Raw genomic sequence first — 15,706 nt, forward strand, 5'->3', positions numbered from 1 at the left:
TTAAAAAAAAAAATATATATTATTATACAGTTTTTTAAGTGCAACTTGACAGCTCGCGAGCAGAGTTGGCACGGCCACTTTAGAGCGCCTCGTCGTTGCGGTGAGCCTCACATCGACGCAAGCCACCGAAGGATTTTAGCAGATATATTTTCATTGATCAAACATGTATCGGTACGTGTTGCCAGAAGAAAGATGTAAGACGAAATAGCATCCATTTTTTCAGGTCATCGTCGTGGTATTTGATCGATGGTTCAATTTCTGTGGTGCGCCAAATTCGTAAAACGTTTATTTTAACCGAAAGTATCAACACTCCTGTCGAGTCCGACAGAAAATATCCTGACCTTGTGTTTTCCTCCTCATTTATTTATTATTATTCTTCAGCCTGGAAACCGCCACAAGCAAGTCATGTTTGCGTATTTGTCTTTTGGCAAACAATTAGCGGTCGCTGCATCCTCGTGGAGCCGAATATGCACACTGTGACGACATTGAATCAACACCCAAAAATAAACAGTCGCCTGGTCCCAAGTCATGCCTCCTATTCGCATCATCTCATTTCCATCACAAAATAACATTTGCGGCCGTGTAACTTCATCAAGCCGCCTATATAGCCCCTCGATGTTTCATTTGCATCACCCGCTCCATTTTTCGCCGTCGGGCGCTAGTTCGTCGGCGACCAAGAACCGCCCAAAGAGCCGTAAACGACCTCCGCGAGCTCCTCCGGCGTTGCACTGTCCAATTAAATGTGTCGTAAAGATGCAAATGCACAATAGGAGCACTCGTTGGTCGACTGGATACCTCATATGCAAACGCACACGTTCAGAAATTTGCATTTTCCCAAAAAAAAAGTGGTAATTAGAAGAAAAAAAAAAAGTCCTGCGTGGTCTGGCTCCACATTTCCTGCTCAGTGTGTTGCTGCGTGTTCTTTTTATGTCCAGCCCCGAGGCTCGATGAACGTACCGGCTTCTGTTGCTTCAGATTGCCTCGCAGCCCAATAAGATGCTCACCCCCACACACACACACACACACACACACACACACGCACACACGCACACACACACGTGTATACATCATTTGAGACACAATGTTCACCCGCTCGCCATTCATTGTTCTACATGAATAAGCCAGCCATTATGGACGCATCTTGTGAAGCCTTCCGAGAGGCGAAAGCGAGCTGCTCATCGCCTTGGAAACGGCAGGCCGGGCAGCCGAGGGAGCGCGGCTCTCTCCGGAGGAATGATGTTATCGCTGCGCCAGGGTCAGGTCGGGACAGACCCCCCCCCCCCCCCCCGGAAGGCCCTCCCGTGTGCTCGCTCCCCCTCATAGGACAGGAATGTGCACTTCGGCGGCGATGCGAGATGGAATTCATGGGATGCGGGCAGATCGGATTGCGTAATCTCACTATAATCTCGTGTGCTACCTACAAAAGAAATCTGATTACAGCGCGTGTAGTAGGAATATTGCCCGGACGCTTTTGCATGAAGCCGGTGAATCGGCCGATGATGGCCCTTAAAACAATCGGGCAAAATAATCGTCCAAATGGCCGATTACTTTTACCTATTCCAGCACAAGTGAACGGGTTAACTAGCTAACCAAAACAGCAGCACCAAACGCACAGATGAATTCGAGCATGGGGTCGCCGGGTAAATAAATCCCATCTGCAATTGAGTCAATAAACACCCGAGGCAACCTTTGGCGCAAACTGAAAATAATAATGTTGCTGTTTTTGTCGTCTCTCCAATCATTTATTGCCCTTATTGATTTGTCCAGGCTTGACGCGCAGCTGAACTTTGACCACAAACATTTCCACTCAGCCATTTTTTTGAAAAATCAATCAGGCCTTCGACACGGACGCAGTCCAATATTGGCTGATGTGTGCCGGAATGCTAATGACGTGCAAGCGTGCGTCTCTCCCGTTATTTATAACGTGATTTTTGTGCCCAAGGGTACGTACAAAGTGTGTGTCGACTCTTCAGATGCTGTAATATTCGTCATTTTTCAGAGAGGATAAAGAATATGTGCTTGTGAGTACATGTGCTACTCTCACGTATTCAATTATCCCCGCTGCTTCTGAAACCGTCGATGCTAACTGCTAGCACGAGAGTGGTCTTTGGTGTGGCTCGTTGATGAATATGAAAGGCGCTTGATCCGCGTCGGTTCGATCGCACTCGACGACGTTGGTTTTGAATTTGATGACGGCGCCGCCACAAATGTCATCCCGGCGGGGCACAAGAGAGCATCCGTTCTCGGTTTGATACGATCCGCTAAGCCACGCGCTGGCACGTAGCCGCGTTCACCTCCTGGAAATAAAATAGGTCACTGTATTGGGATAGTCGCCAATCACATCAGGCTGGATTACCGTACGTCGCCGAAGCCCGCCGGGGGGATATGTGTACGATTAGATATTGAAAATTAACTGCCGGATTTGGTGACAAGCTTGCGTCTGGCGAGAGCGGCGTTGTCGCGTCGTCACGTTTAATTGCGTTCGCACCCCGTTTAGCCGCGTGAAGACGTCCGATTTTAATCATCCGAGCGGCTCGAATGGAGAAGTTGAACGAAGTGGCCTCGGTACAAAAAGTTTGGGGGATGCGTGTTGTCCCGCCACGAGTAAATTATTCCGCTCGAATCCCGTCACGCGAGTGAACGCGGCTCTGAGGGGAGCGCGTGCCACCGGGCTCGGCGACATTCTCCCTGAAGCGACACAGAATGTGCAAAAGCAAGGTGTGAGATGTTGCAGCATTATCAGCCGGACACTCAGCCTTGGACAAAAGGCCTGTCTTGTTTTTTTTGGGGGGGGGGGGCGATCGTTAAGAGGACACTTAAGACCTTACCCTGAACTGTGAAGATACAGTCTGCATAGAGCCACCCTTCTTCTTGCTCACATGATGACGCGTGACTCTGATTCTGCCCTGTCCGTCTTTGTTTCGAGATTTCCAACGAGCGCCACGTTGTTGCATCTTTTTAGTAAGCGACCCATGAATGAGACACACCCCCCGCCCACCCACCACCCCCTCACGTCAGACACTCTGTGCCCACACTTGACTGATTCATCCCCTCGCGCGGTTACTATCCATTTTCTGGCCGATTTATCCGCAAATCCGTTTGACTCCGACACCGAAAGGCTCCTCAGCTCTTTGCCCACTCACCATGGCGCCGTAGAAAAGTGTGTGTATGTTGTGGCGGAAGGGGCAGGGGAGGTCGAGGGGGGCCGGGGGGGGGCGGTATTCCCAAGCTAGCTTGCTTCTGTGGTGATAAACACACATATTCTCACAGTCCATCAGGTGTGTGACTAAGCGTGCCGTTGTCAGCGTGACGGAGGATGAGACTCGATAGTGCCGCCGCCCACGCGAGCGCACACAGAGGCCTCCCTTGTTCCCCATCTGTCACCCGCTACTCGGCGGACCGCAGTGTCACCTGTCAAAAGTGCTGGTCATCGATTGCCTTCTGTAAGGTGGGCCCGCTGTCGCGATTAGATTTCACGCAACTGTTGCGCGTGTGTGTCAGGGTTGGGGGTTGGGGGATTTTGGCGACGGCAGCTGTTTGGACACAGGGTTGCCATTGTGGCCAGCCAGCTGACTTTCAAGATCTCATCACGGAGAGTTAATGGTGGCTTGTTGGATCATCGGCCTGATTCATGCCGGCCAGTGAAAAGTGACACTTTTTTTTTCTTCAATAAGACTTGCTCGTCAATCAAAATTGGACTGCAAATCACCCTGAAATATAGCCGGAAGCCAGATTTGACTGGACACTCATCATGTCATTGTAGCTTCAATTCTATCCTTGGTCTGTTTTTTTTTTTGGTGAAAGCATCTAAAATTCCAGGACTGATACAAATAAAAAGTCTTTGTCATCAGAGCCATCTGACGAGCCTCTTGAGTCCATGCTATGACCTTGCAGTGACATTGTCCTTGATCTTTTTCTCCCCCCTCCTCCTCTTTTGGAAGGAAATGTACAAAGTAGCTCATTCCCAAGACATCAGAACATTGTGATTGGACACTTCCATGCTTGAGCTCAAGTTGACTTTTTTTTGGGGGGGGGGGGGCGAACATCTCACCCTGAGTATCTTGGTCTTTGGGTTTCATCCCCTTGCCTTTCTTTCTACCTGATCGGAGGACGAGTCCACATCACGAGGTTGCAATATCCAAAATTCAACGACTAATAAGATCAATAGCCGCTCCTGTTTCGTCAACCGCGAACTGTCGATTCCAGAACAACGTGGATGCCACCTGACACGGTATTGCCAAACCCGAGCCCGCCCTACCACCTCATTGACACTTCCGCCTTGCGTTATTCCGACGCCTCCATGTTTGTTTGGCCCAAAAAGGAAGGAGGAGGAAAAGGAGACGGCGAAGCCGTGAGCAGTCTCCGTATCCCAGCGCATCCTCAGGTTACTCACTGGTCTCATCCATTATTACCGGGCCTCATCCATGATGGATGTCGCCGCGACAATGCCGCCGAGTGACGCTCCCGGCGGCTCGGGCCGGACGCTGACTCGCAGCTCCTTGGAGCTTCGCGAGGGTTGTGACCTACATAAACAAGGAAAATTGGAGATGACTCAACAGCAGGATAGGAAAAAAAAAAAAAAAGATCACATTTATTATTCAGACTTGGCGATCTTACATTCATTTACTACCTTACAAAACAAGGCCTTGAACCGACTCGCGAATACCCAGATAACAACCTTCATGACGACTTGCAGACTTATGTGCTCTCCCTTTCCCTTTTTTAGCAAGATGCTACTGCTCTGGAGAATGTATTCAATCGTTCACCCCCCCCCATCCCCCCACCCCATTACCTCCCCCCCATGCCTGCCCTGTTTGTGTTTGACGCTCGACTGACACCGGGAAGTAAAACAGAAGATGCGGCCTGGAGCTGATCATCAATCTTGGCCAAGCAGACCTTGAGGATAAACTCGCCGGCTCGATCGGTTGTAAATCCTCCGCTGCGGTTCTGGTGCCCCCGCAACTGCTCGGTTTTAAGGGCGGGCGAGGTCTCCGGTGTGAGCTCACACTTGCCATGACTTATTTGGACTCCTCTGGGTGGTTTCGGGAACTGGGCTAGCCGAAAGTAGGCTAGCCGTTAAAGTGGGCCACGGATGATAATCACGCGGTCTGCTCTCTTGGGGGGGGTCGGGCCGATGTGTCACATGACCCGCAGGCCTCGGAAAACTCCAAGCGCACGTCACGTGATACACTAAAAGGGACGGAAAGTTTCCATAAACCATCTCGGTAGAAAATAGATGACGGCGGAGGAAAATTGTGTGTTAAAAGTCAAGGGTTCATGCGTTTCTGAGTGTGCCTGAAGGAACTTCCCACTGTCTTTTTCAACGGACAAAAGTATCGGAACGCTTGACCACAACACCAATTGGGGGGGGGGACCTGACAGCAACTTTGAAGCGACAGTCCGAAACGTGACAGGGCCTTTGCCAAACCCCCGATTGATTGATTGATTGATTGATTGATTGATTGATTGATTGATTGATTGATTGATTGATGACTTCCAAGTCCATCTGTGATGATTGAATCCCAAATCTTTTTTGATTGGACACACCGGTGTGGAGTTAGAAGAAACACAGCCTGCTGTTTTTGCTCCAGCTAAGCGAGTTTCCCCCAGACAGACCAAAGGGGTAATTGACACACACACTCACAGACACACACACACATGCACACGCAGATCCACGCGGAGGTCATTACATTACCACTAAGCGTCTCCATAAGCATCTCCATAAACCCATGCGGGCATATCTGACATATCCATCTGCTCCACTAGGATCACGCCGAATTCCCCCACCTCCCCCCTCCCCTATTTTCTCTTGCTAAATCGGGGTTGGAGGGTGGGGGGTGTCAGCGGTAGTGGCAATGGAACATTGTGTAATGCCGGGGTTTTTTTTTTTTTGCCCACGTGTCTTTTAAAGGGCCTGAAGGTAAAATGTGTATGATTTTTTTTTTTTTAATTGAACCTAAAAAACATGGCAAGATCGTCAAGGGACAGTTTCACTTGCTTTCGCCAACGCTCGGAGTGCGTCGAGATGAAAATATGTGCGCCTTTAAATTTTTGAGTGTATCCTTGAGGATATTACGTCAAAGAGGAGGGTGAGGTGTGTGTTGGTGTTGAGAGAGCGCTCGCTCCTTGCCCCCCCCCCACCACCCCCCACAAGCAACATATGCCCAGCCTCGCTCTTCCTCTCAGTGCCCTCCTCGCTTCCCTGGGGGGAAACCCCCACGCCCCCTCATGCGAAAGGAAAGAAATGGGGTGTAAAGGGCGCCGAGTTCCCATTGGATCTGCCCCCGTCTTTGCCATCTGTGCCCGATCCAGGCCAGGCCAGACTCCACAGTGGGGAAAAACTCACTTCTCGTTCTCTGAAGGTTCTAATTAATTTGACATGAGCCGATCCTCACACAATACTCCTTAATTGCCTCCAATTTAGCCAAAGTCCCCTCAGCCAGAGGCGAGAGTTCCTCGCCGATCTCATTTATTCTCACTCTACCTTCCACTCTCCCACTGCACCGTTTTTTCAATATATTTTGGTCTCGCGCGTTTTCTGTTGATGTTTTCCACTTTGACTTCTCCGTGGGTCTAAATGAAGGAACTCAGGTGGTGTCTCAGCCGCGTTTTGCGGTATCAAGTCTATTTACGTGCCCCAGATTTTTTGCCGCGGGCCGCCGCCGTGCTGTAAATACGCGGGCTATTGACGGAAAACAGAAAGTGGAAAACATGTCCGCAACCAAACCGCGCCAACACCCTTCTATGGTACTTCTGTGCTGCCCCACATATCCACACACACACTCACTTACACTCAATCAGACTTTTATAGGCCCTATATAGTCTCTCACTCACACATGTACTTATTAGGCTGGGTGGGTCACTTTCTCCTGACAGTTTGCACTTGTAGTGACTTATTGTGGGCGAGTGGAAACTTGGCCAGGTTGTTTCAGTCGCTGCTGTTAGGCCGCATTGCCCGTGAACAAAATTGAATTACTGGGTCAGAAAACTGCAACTAAATTATACCGAATTGAATTTCTCATCGCCGAGCGAACACATCTGGAAAAATGGGGAGAGCAGTTGAGTTATATTGTTGCGTAATGTCAACAGATGCTAACGGGCTAATGTTCTTTTTGAACTTATTTTTGCATTAACCCGTTCAGGCACGGCGGTTGCTACAGTGGACAGCTTATCATGTGATCAGGTTACAGGGTGCACACATATCCTCAAATCAAATGTTACAAAAACATACAGTAATGACATAAACGATGTAATTGAATATATGCCACTTTTTTTTTTTTTTTGCTTCAGTTCACTGGATCTTGTGCTGCTCCCTCTGCTGTGTGCGACTTGGCCGCCTGGGGGCAGTCTGCAGACAACTAGGTAGGGACCGGGCTGGAGTGACAATTTGTGAATAATTGGCGTAGGTTTACGTCATGTTAACTGTTCTTTGCAGAGGATAAAGAATATATGCCTGTGTGAATTGTGGTATTAACTGTTTGTGTGTAGCATATACAATCACTTAGGCATGTATTTGAGTAGCTCAGCTGGAGAAAAGAAACAAATGGTGCTTAGCGCCACCTATGGTTTTGGAGAAAGAAAAACATTTGGTCAATAATTCGATTTTGTGGAACGTCATTCCTCTTTCCAGTCCACGCGCACAATAACTCCTTGTCCGCTCTCTTCTTCATTTTTATTTTTTTCCTCCCTCTCTCCCGACAACTCTGGCCTTTGTCCCGTCGGACGGTCAGCCCCGGGCGGCTGCCCTCGCGAGCGCCTGCAGTAAATTCCTGCGGCGGTTGGAAACACAAACATGAGCCGTTTGCGATAGAAGCGACGACACAAGCGCGGCTTTGTGCGACGCGCTCACAAGCTCTCCCTTCACACACCTGTATCATGCATTCATTCTCATTAGACAGATGTTTTTTTTTTTTTAAAAAAAAACGGTCTGACATTTTTGCTAATCATTGTAATTGGAGACTATTAGCAGACGTGTTGGGGGCGGGGAGCGATTACAGTTATTTTGGCGGACTTTATGACATCTCGGCATGAGTGAGCTGTTAAAATTTCGGCCATATAAACAAACTGCAGAATACAATCAATACAAACCACCCCAGATGACATGTTTTCAGAACTTTGCACTCACATAATGTGTCTCAAAAGTATGCGACACTTCTCGCTTTCCCCCTCCCTCTTGAAAAGGAGGAAGCCCGCAAAAGCCTTCCAACCATGTGCCAATGTGCTGAGCCAGTGGAAAAAGCGACGTCCGTTGGAGCCACGGCGTCGTGTAGAAAGATCAGGTGACCTCGAGGAAACCATATTCATACAGTCATTGAGTAAGAACAGCAACATTGTTATTTTCCGCTTGCTTGACCTAAAGGGGAACAATATCCCACTCCAGTCAGCATGTAAATTTTTTTTCTATATTTTATTATTTATTTATTTTTTGCTGACAAGCTGTGCTGTGTCATGCACTTTTTTTCCATCCTCTCTGAATGACACATTGTTCCCAGTGTGAATAGACGAAACACTTGAACGCGGCCAGCTATTATTCGAACATGTGATAAGATCACCGCAACGGGTGGAAGTGATCACGTCATTGAGTGTTCTTACCAGAATGGACTGTCGCTATCAACGGTCTCTGAAGTAGATTAAATGGCCCTTAGGATTGACTTGAAATACTCTCAAAACAGCAATTAATGGGGAGGTCAGATCATAACAGTCAATGGGAAGTGGCAACCCTCAAGCACCTGGTCTCAGCCCATATATATATATATATATATATATATATATATATAGGTTTTTTTACACATTTGTCCAACCAATTATAAAGGAAGACATTTTTGTTTGTGTCCACGCAAAGTTACTTCTGGATTACTGTGAAGCAACATTGGCATCCCTCAGGCAACAAGTCTCAGCCCCCATATTATTTAATGTAGAAATGGAAGTGAAAAAAATAGCACTGTGGGTTGTATGAAAAATTATTAAAATATGTTTATTTGCTGTTTTGGTGTCAGGTATGGCAACAACAATGACATTTCTTTATAAAAAGTGTTTTCTTTCAAAAAAAAAGTCCTCATAAAATGAAATGATTTCAAATTAATACCAATAGTACAAGCGGCATTTAAAATGAAGTAAAATCTTATAAATACAAAATAGTCCAATTAAACTGGCATTTAAAAATGTATGTAAATGGCTCTGATTGTGGCACTTGCTGTTCAACCTTCAATTATTAGTCAAACTGGCTTGCCTCATGCATGGAAGTTCTTCGCCAGCAATTAAAGTTCTATGTTGGGATGAACGCGTACGCACTCAACCACAGCTAATTTGGTTCATCGTGAAAACCGCTACTTTCCAGCACATTTGTATTTTTTTAATCTGTGAAAGCGTTCACCGTGTGCAGTACTTTTTTGGGGATGGGGTTTAGGCGTGCCATGACACCGCCAAGTGAGTCATACAGTCAGCTATGGTGACAACACATTAGCATGCACAGGGACTAACGACACTTGACATTTACTGTAGTTCACAAGACGCTCCAGAGCATGTGGCATGTTTCCACTGAGGAACTGAGTCAACACAATACAGCGGCGGTGGGATAAATGACTTTTGTAAAAATAAATGAATAAATAAATAAATAAATAATAATAAAAGTAATAATTCGCATTAACAACAGGAAATAAATCAAACAAACGACATATTTGTGTGGCCAGCCTGCAGCGGGGTGTTAAGCGCGTAATAGATTTGAAGTGGAGATTTGGTGGTTTCATGGTACGTTCTGTTGCCTCACACTTGGTTTCACATGCAGCTTAGTCACATCGGCGTTGTTTAGACGCGATTATGCTTGGTTTCATGAAAATTTGAGGACTAGTGTCACATTGGGCTGTGAGGCATCACAGAGTAGACTATGAAATCCACAATAAAAAGCCATTAAAGTCGCTGTGAACTGGAAATAAGTGTCTTGTAAATTTGACTTTCACCCTCTCTCGCTCTTCTGCCTTCTCTCTCCATGACATGCGCACACTCACAGCTGACAACAAGGCGCTTTAAAAATGACCACACCAGCACAAAGCCCGGGTCCACGCATGTTCTGTCAACTCCGACTTAAATACTAATAAATTCCTCCCCTCTTCTTTCTTCTACCTCCTCTCAGTGATGTGCCCACACTCACGGCCAACAACGAGGCATTCTAAACCGGCCACGCCAGTGGACGATCCAAAGAGAAGGTGCATTTTTGCGATATGCCCACAACTGAGTACCACATAGTTCTCAGTCTTTGCACCTTTTTAGCATTGTTTTACCCTACAAATTGCTCATGTTGTGGACTGCATATAGATTTTTTTTCAGTTTTTTTGCTATTTTCGCACAGTTTGTAACTAACGCGCCGCGGTTGCTCAAGCAAACTTGCATCAATCTTCCTCTTCTTTTCTTTCCAAATCCTCCTCCTCCACCACCTAACATACTAGTGACTCACAAGTTCCCAACGAAGAAAGTTTCAAACTTGCACGTAATTCGCGGATCGCGCGTGCACGCTTGAACTTTCTGCCGAGCCTCCCGTGTGCGCTGAACGCACTCTGAGGCGTTAATGATAAGTCCCATTATGTCGAGACGGCAAGTGTATTACACACGGAGGCTTGACCCCTCTCTGTTTACCATCAACCAACGTTTAATGGCGGTTTTTAAAGCTTTCATGACGCTTCCTTTTGCGCATGCATCTCGCTGGGCGCCTATCTTTGACTGCACAGCCAATTGCGGGGTTCACCTCCCTTGCAAATGCACTTGATGGGATTTGACATAATTCTCCAAAACACGCCTCGCTACAATGACTACAGGCATTAAAGGCGAAGAAGAGAAAAAAAAGCGATACGTCATGGAAAGAATGACGTCAGGTTAGATTAGTGGCATGAGGGGACGAGCTAAGAGTGGCCTAGGTGGAGTCACTCAGTGCTGTCTGTCGAGAAAGAGAGGGGAAAAAACGATGCTGCATTGAGGTGACGGTGAGTGCATTGCGTATGCTGCATCACAGGCTGGTGTGAACTCTTGAATAATCCCGTTATTACACAGAGACCAGAGATCAAAGAGGCACTACGAGAAAATGATTTTTTTTTATTCATGACGTAACCGTTTCCATAGGCGACTGATATGCGGGCTGAGCCAATGGGAATTCACACCATCGGCCTCGGGCCCACCCCTTTTTGCCGCTCATCACATGTACCCGGTCGAGTTGTGGAAAAAGCAACAAGAGGAACCAAGAGAGGCATGTGCAAGAACTTCCGCTTTCGCCTACACGCTCTTTCCACTAAAGTAAACGTTAAACATGACGCTTAAATGTGCTCTTAACTTTAGTTTGTGTGACTACCACACCTAATAAATACCAAGAACATGTTGGGATGAGTATATAATTAATCACCCACATTTACAAATTCGAATATTTTGTTCCATAGGTTTTCTCTTTCAAATGCAATTATGTCAGTTCAATCAGACGTGTTGCCATGCCAATCTAATTTGCCGAGGGCCTTCAGAATCAGTATTCCTGGCAGATGAAATTTAAATTACATGAGCACTGGGTCTGTTTCTTTAACTAATCAGTTGTAAAATTCATCCTCATTCCTCAGTGGGCCAAAACGCTAGCAGCCAAGGATGTCAGTTTTTTTCTTTTCCCCTGATTGTTTGGTCGGTGCAAAAAAGGGTTGCGTGTTATGTCATTATATAAAGTTAAATTTGGAACTGCTTTAGGTGACGTATTTGGCACAGTTGGATTCCACTATACTGTATATTTGTAAAATATTGATGGCATCTACAATTGTAACATGATGATGGTTTTAAGAAATTGATTAAATAGGCCAGGTAGTGAAATTCAGATTTGTCGCAGCACAACAAATCAATGAATAAGTAGTTTTGAAATGAGAGGCCAGTAAAATCTGTTCAAGCATGATTCCATTTATTTATTTTAAAAGGGGGATGAAAAACCAAAAACATCTTTGCAATATCCCAACGATTTTAAAAGTGTAGACAATTTTCAGTTTTGGCATTTGAGCAAGAGACATGAAGGTGGTGACCATAACTTGCTTTCACGAGCTCCGTGTAATAATGTGGCGGGCCGGATCTGGCCCCCAGGCCTTCAGTTTGATAGGGGCGGGGGAGTCCCCAAGAGTGGGGGGAGTCCTCACTTAACCAAAAGCAAAGAGCATGGGATGACACATTTAGTGTATTTTCTTTAACACATATCAGTAGTAACGTTATGATATTCAAATGTTAACAACGCCCGTGTAACGGGATTTTGAATTAGGCGTTCAGTGGCTGCCAAAAGTGGGGAACCATCTTTATGAATTCGCGACGCTGTACGCACTCTTTGGTAGAGTTGTGACGTCACGGTAGGCGGGACTTGTACCTCAGTTCAGGGGAGCGATCCTTGGAGTCGCTGAGACTGAGGGGGAGTGAGAGAAGGACGCAGGGACTGAGGGTGCTCTTCGGAGAACCGAGTAAGTATTTTTCGCCTGTCCTTATTCCCTCTTCTCGGGCTACAATGCCGCGCGCTCACGGGCGGTATAGAGGTACCGACTTTGGGGCGCCTCGTCTCCGGGAGCCCCTGGTGGCTTCTCAGCCGGGATGCTGCAAAAATCTCTGTCGCGCCTTCCTCGCTTGTCTTCCCCGCCTGGGGTCGAGTCGCGAGGAGCTGTCAAATGTTTGGTAAAGTCGCCTTTGTGGATTCTTTGCAATCAGTATACAGTATTAGGCTAACGCCCGGGAGCTAGGAAGCTAACCGCGCTAGCGTGGGACCCCGTGGGCTATTAAAACGAGATATTGATTGACGGGATTTATTTTTTCTTTTTCGTTTTTTTTTTTGGTGGAGGGGAGCGTGCGTGACATGACGGGAGTTGCATGCAACGATGCGTCAATGTGTACGTCAAATGACGCTCCAGGGGAAAAAAAAAACTTGGCTGCCTTTAAAGCAATACCATGGTTATTACTACTTCCAATTTATACTACTAGCACTTGATCCCTCCGCGGAGACCACCGGGCCTGTCTAGGCGATGGAGCCGACCATCTGCAGTGTCAAACCGGGTATGATGACACTTAAGTGCCATGGCTAAACGTGGAAGCCCAACCTCCTTATTCCCAACCTCCCCATACACACCCCCGGCTACACTGCATCCTCATTACGCACGTTAACTTTCTCCCATCGACCTTGGTGGTTTCTGTTTTTTTCCTCCACGTTGACTGCAAGCCTCCAGGTGGGCTGCAGCCGCGGTGCCCCTTTTCGGTGCGGGGATGAAGGGATCACCGCTGATCCAATCAAACGGCGCAGGGCAGCGCTACTGATGCAACTGCAGCCGAGCGCCGTCGAGTTCTCTTATCGGCGAAATGCACGATCAGCCTCATGAGTTAATTAGCCCTGGGAGATGATGCGAGGTGTGCCACTGGTCCAGTTATCTTTGGGCATTGCGTCACGCGGTGACAGCGAAGTAATTTGCTGAGCAAGCGGTGGGATTGTGGACCATGATCAATGTTCGCCGTTGCGATTTCAAAAAGGAAACTCTGACAAATAAAAGTCCAAAATTGTTCTGTTCCAAGAGATGCGTTGCGAAGGATGAGGTGACCTGGCACCCGTATTTGTGTCGATTGATATTCGAAGAGAACATTCACATAGGTGAATAAAGTTGTAATATGTTTTTGTCGGTAATGAAATGGAAAAAAAAATGTTTTGCCAGCATTATGTGCAGTGACATATTCGGTCCTGTTGTGTACATTCTCTCTTTTTATTCTCTCCGTTTGAGTCTCGCCCTTGATGCGTTTCTCAGCCTATGGAGAGCCACGGCGTGTGTTTAATGATTGATGTACAAGCGACAAGTAACCACATTGTGTCGCTCCGCCTGAGGCCTTTGGACCGTTGCAGTCGCTCAAGATTGAATGAAAGAACGAACAAAAAGTGATATCCTTCCATATTCCGTCGCGGCGGCGGCGGCGTCTTGCTCTCAGCAGACTGCCGGCGGCCTGTCCGGATGTCGCCGCGAGCCGGTTGCCGTTCCACTTGTTCCATTTGGAATCCAGACTTGTCACATTTTGTATCGGCGTGGGGTGCAGCGTGGCGCTCGTGTGCCAATTTCCCCCTCACCCCGACGATGTCAAAAGACGCTCTGTTCCCTTTGCGCTGTAGTATATCCAGTGTGAGCCCTTGGAAGTGAAGCCCCACTCGCAGCCGCCTCGTGTTGTGACACCGGCGAGCGGCTCCAATCCAAAAATAACATTGAACAAGCACCTTTTCCCCCCCACAAGTGTTTTTCGGTCGCATAATATCATAATTGCCTGTCAAATTGTTTTTTTGGGGGCGGGGGGGACATTTTCGCAAACGATTTGCTTTTCACACAGCAACACTGCATCCCGCGTTCAGATAATGAGTTACGTGATGACGTCGGTACAGTGCTCGGTGTCAAAACGCTTGTGGGACAGTGACAGCGTGGTGCAAAAATTAGTTGCCCACGGCAACTCGTTGTGCCTCGCGCAAGCAAAGACAGAACACCGAAAAGCATTTACACACAGAACAGTTCCTGGCATTCAAAAGCAAAGCAGCAGGAAAAACAAAAGTCACTTCTTATCACGATGGTCCGATAACGCGCAGTGTAGCCCCCTTGTGGCTGTGTGAGGCATAGCATGTATGGCTGTCCCTCTCGATTGTTTTCAAAATCGATCATTGCATCGAGTATTCCATCGAATGATCGGATACAATTTTATTTTGACCAATTGTTGTTTATTTACGATTGTTTTTGTGATTGAAAAATAACCCAACTTAACAGCAATTACGCAATTAGCACACGAGAACCTTTTTGAAGCTGTCCACTCGCCTGATTTGTGTGCGGGCGGCGTGCGATCGGTTCCCACTCAGTAACGGTGTGATTGTGGGTTGCGAGCGGTTGGCTGTCTCTCAACCAGTTCGGGGGGGGGGGGGTTGTGCTCCGGCCATCACCGCGACCCTCTTCAGGATTGAAAATGGATGGATGCAGTCTGAAAAGACATCTAAATACGTCTTTGGGAGTTAAATATATTTGATGGATGCAGTCCTATGATGTAACTATTTTTTTTTCTTTGCCGTCTGTTTCATGAATGAGACAAATTGTCTTCGTGATGTGTGATTGGCTGGTCCCGATGCTTCAGTAGCTTTCCTCTTCGTCACGAGTGTCACAATGTCGACCGCCCCGCGTCGGCGAACGGTGGGGGGGGGGGGTTGGTGGCTGCGTCAAGCGGCGCGTTACAAAGAACAAGGCGCGCTTTCTCATCTTCAAAGGCGGCGCTCTTGAAAGACGCATCATGTCCGCAGCTGCCGGCACATAGCAACAACGTAACCTTTTGCCGGCGTAACACTTTCACACTTCATATCCGTAGTACACATGCCGACAGGACATTCGGACGGGATACGGAGCTTTTAAAGGTTCCTCCAACCCCCTTAACCACCAAAATCGTCTTTCACAGGGGTGAACGATTTTGAAAACGAATCTTCGCTATTAGCTATATAAGTGTGAAGAAGAAGTGCTCCTGTTTGAAGGCGCTAGCTCGTCTCTATTTGTTTCAATGTCCCCGGTCTCGAAGGCTCCAAGATGGAAAGCGCGTGTTGACTCGCCGACACCTCGGACGGCGTTGAAGGGCCGCTCAAGTAGCACTTGGCTGCGGGAGAGGTGAGCCGGGCGACTCCACTTTGTACCCTCCACATTTACATGGCCTGACCCAGTTCGTC

The 15,706-nt window shown here is 47.5% G+C and overlaps 1 protein-coding gene across 8 annotated transcripts in view; it reads left to right on the top strand.

The window, feature by feature from the left end:
- Positions 1–5,542: 5,542 nt before the first annotated feature.
- Positions 5,543–15,706, top strand: part of atp2b1a (ATPase plasma membrane Ca2+ transporting 1a) — a 29,208-nt gene continuing 19,044 nt past the window's right edge. For 4 of the 8 annotated variants that reach the window (XM_019883159.1, XM_019883160.1, XM_019883153.1 and 1 more), the window contains exon 1: positions 12,356–12,458. The gene's annotated coding sequence lies outside the window, so the exon portion shown is untranslated. Of the gene's footprint in view, positions 5,624–7,290; positions 7,363–8,181; positions 8,316–12,355; positions 12,459–15,435; positions 15,648–15,706 lie in introns of those variants that run through there. The other 4 variants (XM_019883155.1, XM_019883156.1, XM_019883157.1 and 1 more) reach the window with 4 other exon arrangements.

This window comes from Hippocampus comes, unplaced genomic scaffold (genome assembly GCF_001891065.2).
Source record: "Hippocampus comes isolate QL1 unplaced genomic scaffold, H_comes_QL1_v1.1 scaffold38, whole genome shotgun sequence".
In the NCBI taxonomy this organism is placed as follows: Eukaryota; Metazoa; Chordata; class Actinopteri; order Syngnathiformes; family Syngnathidae; genus Hippocampus; species Hippocampus comes.